Raw genomic sequence first — 12,001 nt, 5'->3', positions numbered from 1 at the left:
CTGACCTTTAATGACAGCTGCTTAGCCCTTGTTCCATCTTAAAGAGGCTACATACTCAACTCCTTTTTACTTCAGACGCTTTCAAAGTCAATAGCACTGCTGCAATCCAAACAGAAAAATCCGGTTTTGAGTTCATAAAGCAGCCATGAAAACATATTTACTTTTTAGTCTTACATTTCCTTTACACTAACTGAAAGCATTCTGCAATAACAGATAAAACTGTGAAATCATATGGCAGTTGTACAAGCTGTGCAAACACAGAAACCTGGATTATATTAAAAAAGGAGGGGCTTTTAGCTTTTCCCAAAGAAAAATAGAGTTGGCATTCACTAAATTTTACCTAATTTGAAACTGAAGGTGAATTCAAATTTGAAGATTCCTGCTCAGTCGAAATATCCACAGGGATGTTTGGGTGGGAGTCATTCAAAATAATTACAGAAAGGGCCAAACTACACACATTATGTTGACTGTGATGTTGTGTCGTTCTGTTAAAAATGTTAAGCAGCAACTATGAGGAGTGATCAGGATTGGACCCAGTGGGAGATTCCACTCAAAAGCAAAAACCATCTTTGGAACAGTCCCCCCCCCCCCAAACTGCAACAAGGAATGGAATTCTTCTCCAGACCCATTCTGCTAACTACCACACCTTCATAATGCAATTGCATTAAAACCTGCCCTTTAGATGCAAAAATGCATTCAGTTGTCACATCATGTTTGGCCCCAAGTCCAAGCCGTCTTTAAGCTGTATCTCAGACTAATTCACTAGCTGTGATCCAAAGACAGTTACTTAGAAGTGAATGAAATCAGTGGGACTAATTTCCAGTTCTAAATGAGAGCAGAGGCATAGGTGCTGTTGCGGTACCACCTGTAACCAGCAGATTGCGTTGACTTCAGAATAAACACTATTTACTTACTGGATAAATTTAACTGAAGCAGAATACATTCCTAAAGCTCCGGAGAAATGTTTCCAGATGCAATCAGTACTAAGCTGCAGCCCATAATGACACTAATGCACTGTGATGAGCAGGATGGGAAGGCTTGATTCCTGTTCTTAAAGCCCAAACAGGATGCAGTAGTTAAAGGTTGCTTTCTTCCTCCTCCATGGGTGTAGCCAAGGGGAGGCAGCTCCCCCCCCCAGATCAAGTAAATCAATAAAAAATAACTAGCTGAGGTTTTGCCCTCCCCTACAACATAAATCCTGGCAACGCTCATGCCCTTGAAATAAAAAATTTAAGGTTATATATATATATATATATATATATATATATATATATATATATTCATAACTGCATATATAAACCACATGTCTGAAACCCCACAGAAAAAGTCCTGAAACCATTTTGTGCCTCCCAAACTGACCTCAAATATTTCTCTGCAAGGTAGAAGGAAAATGGAAAAGCCTCCCCATTCGTTCACAAATCCTGTCTTACAGGTATGGCTGTGTATAAATAGGGTGAGCCTGTGACCTGGCTCAGGAACTAAGTATTTGTCATTACAAAAGACTGGCCAGGCTCCCCAGGGTATCCAATCAAGTGACCATTAACAGGTCTGCCAGACAGGAAATAAACAACACACTCAGATTTCTGTTGTAGACTGCCCTTTCTGTGATGTAGGTATGATGTATCTGGGGGGTGGTCTTGAGCTACACCCCTTCTGTGATGTATGTATGATGTTTCGGGGGTGGTTTTGGACTTCAGGGTAGGCAATTTAAAATGTCTATATAAGGGCAGGCACACCTTTGTTCAGGGTCCTCCTCCTTTCCTGCTTGTGAGGGGAGCACCCTGTTGCAACATTTCAATAAAGATCAAGCTTACAAGCTGCTTTGCTTCTCAATATTCTCTGGTTGGCCTCTGTTATTTTCTCCAACTGATGGAGAACCTACAAAGGACTCTATAAGGGCTCTTGTGTTCTCCATAAGGGATTAAGGGCAGATTTTTGTTTATTACACCCTCCTCCTCTCTTTGCAAGGAGAGGCTCTTTGGCAATGTTTGGATTACCAGCTCAAAAGGCAGCAAGGCTGTGTTCCCCTCACCCACTGCATTTCCAATCACATTTTCACATTATTGTACACTTCAGTAAGCTAAAAAGGTAAAGGACCCCTGGAGGGTTAAGTCCAGTCAAAGGCGACTATGGGGTTGCAGTGCTCATCTCGCTTTCAGGCCAAGGAAGCCGGCATTTGTCCACAGGCAGCTTTCCGGGTCATGTGGCCAGCCTGATTAAACAGCTTCTGGCGCAACGGGATACCGTGACTGTTATGTACTGAAGTTCTCACCCTGGGCCAGCAGGGGGATACTGTAGATAGTTTTCACTCAGGTCCACGTCAGTTATTTTAGGTGGGAAACCCTGGATTGTTGTTGCTACAATGTTGACAGCCGGCTGCCTATAAAAGCAGGCCGGCTGAGCTGTTTGCTGTTCAGTTCTGTCCAGCTTACAAATAAAGAGCTGCTCTGGAGAAATCGCTGTGTCGTCTGCTATGTTCGCCCACAACTTAACACTGGCGACGAAGGTGGGATCGATGGACATCAGAGCACAGCCAGATGCAGCCACCTCTGAGCAGAGCTGAATCACTGAGCTGAATCACTGAGCGAAATCACTGAACAGAACCAATTCAGAGCTGACTGTTCTGGCTAGAGCACGGTGTTCCATCCATTGCCCATCACGCCGGCATCGGAATCATGGCTTCACTTGTGCCTCTACCGCCGTTTGCGCCAGCCTCTGAATCATGGGACACCTACCTCGCTAGGTTCGACTGCTACCTCCAAGCCAACGAGCTGCCGCAAGTATCACAGGAGCGTAAGCGGGGCCTATTCCTCAGCCTCTGTGGGCCTGAGGTGTTTGAGACGGCCCGAGCATTGGTTGTGCCTGAAGCAGTCCAGGCAACACCGTGGGACACGATCCAAGAGAAGCTCCGCAACCACTACGCACCAAAGCCATCCAAGATTGCTGCCCACCATGTGTTCTACCACCGGAACCAGGCAGAGGGGGAGTCAATCAACAACTACACCACCGCCCTGCGACAGGCTGCAATGCACTGCGAGTTCCGAGACTTAGACGATGCTCTGATGGATCAAATCGTCTGCGGGGTCCGGGACATCCATCTGCAACGGCGTCTCCTCGCCAAGCCAGACCTCACGCTACAGAAAGCCATTGAGGAGGCTGTGGCCTCAGAAGCTGCTGAACGCTCCGCCCAGGAGATCTGCAAGTCCAGCAGCCCGCGTCTTGCTAGGAAGCCAGTTCCAGTGTATCATGAAGAGGCCAGCAGTGATGAGGCATCCTCCAGTGAAGACGATGACGTGCACCAGACAAAGCGGGAGCGCAGGAAGTTCCAACAGAAGTCCAAGGGCCAACCGGAATGTGCCGGCTGCGGAGGCAACCATTCCCATGCCAAGTGTCGATTCAGAGACGCCATCTGTAGGAAGTGTTCCAGAAGGGGCCACATCGCTAAGGTCTGCCGATCGGCTCCGTCTGACACCCCCCCTTCACCGACTCGCAAGTCCAAGTCTTCACTCCAGTCTGCCAAGGAAAGCTGTTTCGCTCTCACCAACTGCCGCTGCCCATCTGGAACCACGATTGGCCAAACCGACTCACCTACGCGACACAAGCTGAACGTCACGGTGCTCATTGAAGGAGCTCCATGTGACATGGAGATCGACACCGGGTCTGCCCTGTCCATCGTGTCTTGGAGCACCATCAAAAGACTGGTACCCAGAGTGTCCAAAAGGCAACTCGACTCTCACCACGTACACCTGAGAGACTACCAGGGAAACGACATTCCCGTGGTAGGCGTTGGCCGGTTCCGGATCGCCTTCAAGGATTTTTCGGGCCTGCTCCGGTTGGTGGTGGTCAAAGGTCAGCGGCCAAGCCTCCTAGGGCTAGACTGGTTTGATGCCCTCGGCCTGGAAGTCACCGGCATCAACTGCATCTCTAACGCAGAGACTGAGGGTCTGGTCAAAGACTTTGCCAAGGTTTTTGACGGCACTTTGGGGCAATATACAGGTACGCCCATCTCCTTTAGCCTTGATCCACAAGTCGCCCCCATCAAGCTAAAGCCACGCCGGGTTCCCTTTGCTCTCAAGGCTAAGGTGGACGAACAACTGGACAAGCTGATCGCCCAAGGAGTTTTGGAGCCGGTTGACCACGCCAAGTGGAAAACCCCCATCGTCACGCCTGTCAAGCCAGATGGGTCGGTGAGAATCTGCACTGACTACAAGTGCACGAACAACAAGGCACTTCAGCAGCACGCTTATCCAGTTCCTGTTGCCCAACACCTGCTGCATTCCCTGGGTGAGGGTAAGGTCTTCGCTAAGCTGGATCTTGCCCAAGCCTATCAACAACTGCCTGTCGATGATGCCACTGCTGAAGCCCAGACGATCGTCACCCACCGAGGGGCATTCCGTTGCCGTCGGTTGCAGTTCGGGGTGAGTGTGGCTCCTGGCATCTTCCAAAGCCTTATGGAGCGTCTCCTGCAAGGGCTTCCGGACGTGGTACCATATTTTGATGACGTCTTGGTGTCCGCAGACTCACACCAGCAGCTGTTCGAGCGCTTCCCTGCCGTGTTGACCAGGTTCCAAGAGGCCGGGCTCAAGGTAAAGAGTGCCAGGTCGCCATTCCACAGGTAGAGTTCCTGGGCTATCTTATCGACGCCTCCAGCCTTCACCTGACCACATCCAAGATCTGCGCTATCCAGCAGGCCCCCATCCCAACGAACAAGACAGAGTTGCAGGCGTTCCTGGGGCTGCTGAACTTTTATAACATGTTCCTGCCCCACAAAGCCACGGTGGCTGAGCCTCTTCACCGACTCCTCAGCACAAAGGCGCCTTGGTCCTGGGGTCATTGGGAGACGGCGGCCTTCAACGAGGTCAAGGCTCTTCTTTCATCGGACCGTGTGCTGGTACAGTACAGTGAATCCAGGCCGCTGGTCCTTGCCTGCGACGCCTCACCTTTTGGCATCAGCGCTGTCCTTAGTCACCGTTTTCCAGACTGAAGAGAAGCACTGCTCGCCTACTTTTCCAGGACGCTATCTCCGACGGAACGGAATTACAGCCAGTTCGACAAGGAGGCACTGGCACTTGTGGCTGGAGTGAAGAGGTTCCATGAATACCTCTGTGGCAGGACTTTTGACCTCATCACTGACCACAAGCCACTCCTGGGCCTCCTCGCCGGTGATCGTCCAACTCCACCGGTCCTCTCGCCACGCATGCTGCGATGGACTCTTTTCCTAGCTGCCTACCACTACCGGCTCGTCCATCGCCCGGGGAAATCGATGGGCCATGCCGACGCCCTCAGCCGTTGCCCTCTTCCAGTGTTTGTGGAAGACCCGGCTCCAGCTTCATCGCTCCTCCTGATTGAGGATCTTCCGGCAGCGCCTGTATCAGCTGCCACTGTGGCCTCCGCATCTGCCCAGGATCGCACCATCAGCTGGGTGCTCAACTGGGTGTGGAGGGGGTGGCCACAAGGGCCTTTTGCATCGGAGTTCCAGCCCTTCGCAACCAGACAACATGAACTCTCGGCTCATCGCGGCTGTCTGCTGTGGGGAGACCGCGTCGTGATTCCCCAGGGACTCCGTCAGCGCGTCCTGGAGGCTCTGCATGTTGGCCACCTGGGAATTGTCAAAATGAAGGCGTTGGCTCGGTGTTACATCTGGTGGCCTAACATGGACGATGCCATCACTGCCTGGGTGTCCGCCTGTCAAGTGTGCCAAGAGTCGAGGCCTGCACCACCGGCAGCTAAGGGACACACCTGGGAGACGCCAAAGACACCCTGGTCGAGGGTGCACATCGATCTGGCTGGCCCCTTTCACGGCCGGACCTTTATGGTAGTGGTGTACGCCTATTCCAAATGGCTGGAGGTGGCCCTGATGCCCTCCACCACTACCGAGGCTGTCATCCGGGTGCTGCGAGGCCTGTTTGCGACGCATGGGTGTCCTGATGTCCTTGTCTCCGACAACAGACCGCAGTTCACGTCAGGCACTTTTGAGCGGTATCTTTTGGGACTGGGCATCCGCCATGCCCTAACGGCACCCTTTCATCCATCCAGCAACAGGCAAGCGGAGAGAATGGTGCACTCGGCAAAAGAGGCACTGGCGCGCCTGGACCGGGGAGACTGGCATGAGCGGGTCGCTGAATACTTGTTCGTGCAACACATCACCCCTCATGCGGCCACAGGGCAGAGTCCTGCTGAACTGCTTATGGGCCGCCGCCTCAGGTCACCGCTCGACCGGCTGCACCCGGACTTTGCCGTGGCCAAACCCCCAGGCTGTGCCAACGTGCCACGGTCATTTGTTCCAGGAAACCAGGTCTTTGCCCGGAACTATGTGGGGGACATTCCTTGGGTGCCAGCCACAGTAGTGGGAGTCACTGGACCTCGCTCATACCAGGTGGCACTCGAAGACGGATGCTTGTGGCGCCGGCACATAGACCAGCTTAGGCGCAGGGTTGGGGACTTGGACACTACCGTGGTGCCCCCAACTGCGCTTGTGGCTCCAGAAGAGACACTTACAGATGGCGAGGCTCCACCTACACCTCCCTCGCAAACTGCCAGCGTGGAGCCGAACCAAGCCGCTTCAGAGGGTCTGCCAGACTTACCACAGACTCATACCACTCCACTTGCGGAGGCTCCACCCACAGCAGTGGATCCAGGGGATTTGGTTTCAACGCCACCTAGGGTCGCACCACAGCCTCAGCAAGAATTGTGTGGCCCCCCGGACTTGGCTACCAGTCCCCGGTGGTCTGGCAGAGTTTCCAAGCGCCCAACTTATTTAAAGGACTATGTTGTTGGACATGTATCACTGTTGGTCTAAGTATGGGAAATGTAACCGATATGCTTTTGTGCCTAATTGAACCATTACGTGTAGTGCTGTATATAAGGAAACCATTACGATTGTAACTAACGCCTTATCTCGGTGGGGAGGGGTGTTATGTACTGAAGTTCTCACCCTGGGCCAGCAGGGGGATACTGTAGATAGTTTTCACTCAGGTCCACATCAGTTATTTTAGGCGGGAAACCCTGGATTGTTGTTGCTACAATGTTGACAGCCGGCTGCCTATAAAAGCAGGCCGGCTGAGCTGTTTGCTGTTCAGTTCTGTCCAGCTTACAAATAAAGAGCTGCTCTGGAGAAATCGCTGTGTCATCTGCTATTTTCGCCCACAACTTAACAGTGACGGAAACCAGAGCGTACAGAAACACTGTACGGAAACCACAGTACGGTTGGATGTGCCTCCAAGTCACCTGCTGTCTGTCCACACCAGTGCTGTGAGCGCACTGGGTGCAGAGTAAACAGAAGTATGTACACAGCCTTATCAGTGAAGGAATAAAAGGAAAGCAATCCCTACCAGGCATGCTCAGCCAGCTCTTCCCTGCATGCGTTGTGCGTCTGATGCAGGCAACAGCCAATATGTGGGGAACAGACTTGTGCATGTAGCAAATGGCAAGTGTGTGTTCTTCATGGCTGTGGCCCATCTTTTACTACACCAATCTCCACTAACCGAACAGGAATATAGAAAGCAGCCCAAATCACATCAGACCATTGGTCCATACAGCCTGCAGCCTCCCTTCTTTAGCATTCTCCTCCCCACCTTGTGTATAAATATGAATAGAAAGATGAGGTGTGTGAGAAAGAGAAAACGAAAGCACGGAGAGATAATTGTTGTGCATGTGAGGGAATGAACAAATAGTGTGAGGATCGGTGTAGCCAGAATATATGTTGTGGGGGCAAGACACCCACCTGTCATTGTCGTCCATCTGGCTCTGCCCAGCATTGGTTTTTTTAAAATTACTTTCTTTTGACCCCAAGTGCTCAGAAAAATCTGTCAAAATCTTTCTACATTTAGTTAAGTATTTTTATTTATTTACTTGCCCCCCCCACTCCCCTCTTTCTACACCCATGGGTGTGAATGAGTGGGAAGTGGTTTCCCAAGAACGAACAGCAACAAAAGCACCTTATTACAGCACTAAGCACAGTGACAAAAGGAGGAAGTGGCTTGCTTTTATTTGCCAGTTATTTAGTGCCAGTTATTTGAACCCTGTTGATATGTAGTATTTCTTATCACATCTCAGACTGAGAACTTTGGACTGAGTGTATAATGCAACATAGTTTAAAACTGACAAAATATTCACATTCCAGCGCTTAATGTTTTTCATGGGTGTGCATAAGCGACTTAGAGATTTGGCTGGATCCTACATTTCTGTTCCTGGGACACAAGCTCCACATTTATTCAGTGTGCGTGGTGTGACAGCACCCATCATTTGGGAAAGTGAGGCACCATGAAGACCATTGCATGGGCATATGTTGATGCACAGTGACCCCTCTTGCTGCATTGGGAAATATATTCTTATGCCAGAAATGTGTTGTGTGTGTACACATGGATATATAGTTATTACAGCAATATACTGTAGTTTACAAGCTTTCAGATGAAGGCTTCAATAGGCAATGCCTTCTTGTCTATTTTGTGGCATTGTGATTTCACAAGTAGCAGCATGCCTGCTGTAGACCTGATTGTATACAAATACAGTGAGCGGGGCTGGTGAAGAAATTTGATGTCACATTTAACAGACATTGCCTTTCTCATGAATGAGTATAGCCACAGGGTGGCAGAGGTTTAGGATCAGAGTTTTCTTATCCTAGATGGATGACTTTCCTAGGTTGATGAGCCCCATCTGCCTTGCGTTTCCCTCTACAGCTCCTGCAGTAACCGCCTTCTTAAACATTGGTGGTCAAGGCTGCCCAAGTCTTGGTCTTGCTGGCGTAGTCCAAAGGAAAGCAGAGTGATATACTTGGCATCAGCTTGGCTGGAAGGAGGCGTACAAGGCACCATCCAACTGTCTTAGGAACTCTATTCCAGATTTGTGTAGGGTTTATGCTTTAGCCTTTTTTTGTCTCAAAGACATCCTGCAAGGCAGCAGAGGTTTAGGATCAGAGTTTTCCTTCTCCTGGATGGGCTACCTTCCCAAGGTGACAAGCCACATGAGCCCCTCACTTCCTTCTACAGCATGTGCAGAAACCACTTTCTTGACCGTTGGACCCACTATTGGTCTCGTCTGCTAGAACCTGTCTTCACATGCAGAGGAAGTCTCTAATTCACTAAGGGGTTGAGACCCATCAGCTACCCTCATCTTGTTTAGCCAGCCAGTTGAAGCCATTTCCTGGGGTGTGGCTGCTGTCACATGCTGACAGTTTCTAGGAGCACAGGTGAGAGCTGAGTGGGCACCAAACTACCCCAGCAGGAACATGGCGTGTCACCCACCAGAAGTACTACCCCTCCCTTACACTCCATACATCCCAGACTTGAGCACAGCCAACACAAATGAAGATTTACAAGTGCCCCATCATCTCGCTCTCTCTCAACAATAATATACATATGACAAGCCCAAATTTTATTATGTTGTTATAAACCCATTTCTCAGGGTTTGTGTTGTTGTGAAATCAGCTTCCAGGGCAGAAAACTTCTGCAGCAAAAACAGCAAAAAAAATTTTTTTTTTTAAATTTGTGGCACCATAAAGAACAACGTATTTATTGTGGGCACCATCTTTTGTGAACCATAGTTCACTTCTTCAGAAACAAAGCTAGGACATTAGCGTTATTCCCAGTTAGTGGTGGGCTGCACAATCCCATTACTTTAAAAAGAATTTTCAGAGATTCCCCCCCCCCCATTTCATGGCCATTTAGTTCCATTCTCTCTTTGTCTCTATATGTAACACACACACACACACACTCAGAGAGAGAGAGAGAGAGAGAGAGAGAGAGAGAGAGAGAGAGAGAGAAATAATAGAGGGTGACGCCTCATGTATCTGATCTGTGGGTTCTAATCTATGGAAGATTGTGCCACAATAAATTTATTAGAAAACACTCTGGCCTGCCTTGTTTGTTTGTTTGTTTGTTTGTTTGTTGAGTCAGGGGTGGTGATTCTGTGGGCCTCCAAATGTTGTTGGACTACAAATCCCATCATCTTTGACCACTGGCTATGCTGAATGGAGATGATAGGAGATGGAGAGCAACAACATCCAAGGGCCATTAGGTGAGTCATAATTAAAAGCCCACTTTTTCAGCTGTTCTTATCAGTCAGTTAATAACAGAAACAAGAATGTTGTCTGCATTTTACTGTAAACTGATAACAAGTCATATGCTATAACAAAACCATTGGTGTGCTTCCATGCTTATGGAGGGATCCATTCTTGCCCCCAATTCGATCTGTATCTCACTCATGCTCTAAGTAAATGTGTTTAGGACAGGCATGCCATAATTACTTTCACCAGTACATTTATTTTCTAAATCCGGAGGTTCAAGTTCCACATCAAATATTAATGCCTGTATTAAGACTAGGTTTGATTTCACAGCTAGTAGAAGACTGCCCGCTCCACCCTTGAAAACTTGGAAACTGCAAGAAAGTGCTTTCAGAAGCAAGACATTTAGTGCTATGGAAAAGCATTAAGGTAATAGAATCCCTGCAATAACATTTACCTTTTCATTCATTAACAGCAAGCTTCATACTAAACGCACTTAATGCTCATTTTTGTTAGCCAGTTGTGCTGGGGAGGTGGGGCCAATGGTCTTAAAAGCATTGCTTTAGCCAGAGAGCCTTTTCCAAGAAATTTGAAGGCACTGAATTGGAAGGACAGATGAGCCACATTCAAACGCAGCTTTTTTCCTTCCTGGGGCTTCCATACACAATGGAACCCCAATTAAAATGGCTTGGGAACATGTAAGAACATAGGAAAAGCCCACTGGATCGGGTCAACAACCCATCTAGTCCAACATCCTGTTCTCACAGAAGCCCATAAGAAACCTGCATGTGGGTATTTGAGCAGAAAAGCTGAATTCCAGCAACTGGTATTCAGAAACATTACTGTCTCCCTCCCACCATGGAGACAGAACACAGCCATCATGGCTAGGAGCCATCAATAGCCCTCTCCTCCTTGAATTTGTCTATGTCTTGAATTATGAATATGGAGCTCCCTATCTGCAAGATGTTCCCACACTGGAAACCACATAGATCCATCAAGGCAGGGATGGAGAATCTATAACACTCAAAGTGCTGTTGGACTACAACTTCGTTCATTGGTCATGTTAGCTTGTGGCCAATGGAAGTTGTAATATCTGGAGGGATGCAAGGGTGTAGCTTCTCTAAAACATTAGTTTTAACAGCCATCCCATCTTCCCAGAAAACTTTGGTTGTAGTTCAGAGGGAATGGGAGAACCTCTGAGAATTCTCAGTATTTCAATGAACCACCATTCCCATGATTCTTTGAAGAAGGGTGTTTTGTACTAAGCTTGGATCCTAGAACAATAGGCAGGTAGGATCCTAGAATGCAACAACCTGCAGGAGCAGCCCAATCAGGCCCCAGGAGGATGTCGATCAGCCTATTAGGCAGGAAGGATCCCAGAATGTAACAACTGATTGGCCTGCGGGAGCAGCCCAATCAGGCTCCAGGAGGGAAGCAGAATCAGCCAATCAGATGGGACCCATTGTGTAAATAATGTATATAAAGCCAGAGGTTTTGGGGGAAATTCACTCACTGTTTCACGAGCTGCAATAAAGAGCATGAAATCACTACGCAACTCCAAGTATATTTCAAAGGCTATGGCAGTTAAAGTGGTCTGCCAAATAAGTTGGCCACAAATATATTAAGACTGATCAAGCTTTGGATGAAGACGCAATCACTGGTTTTCTCCTAGCATGATGTGGCTTGTTATCAGCTTGCACTAAAAATACTAAGAACATGAATGTTGACATCATTAAAATTCTGAAAAGTGTATCTGAAGAAGTGGGCCTTTAGCTATGGTGCTTTAATATTTAATCTGGATTTCCTCTTACCACAGAAAATCCAGTACATAAAAGGAAATCATTATACATCCAGTCACTGCTGTTTTGGAAGCTTCTTATCAGATTTTTATTTTTAGGTGGGTGATTTCTCATATGTGGTATGGATGTTTTTGGTGAGTGGCTGTTATTGAGGAGCAGGTGTTTGTACATCTGCATATCTATATGCAGTGCTTGGGGGGGG

Source organism: Podarcis raffonei, chromosome 4 (assembly GCF_027172205.1).
Source record: "Podarcis raffonei isolate rPodRaf1 chromosome 4, rPodRaf1.pri, whole genome shotgun sequence".
Taxonomy (NCBI): domain Eukaryota; kingdom Metazoa; phylum Chordata; class Lepidosauria; order Squamata; family Lacertidae; genus Podarcis; species Podarcis raffonei.
The sequence above is the reverse complement of the archived record's forward strand: the minus strand, read 5'-3'. Positions refer to the sequence as shown.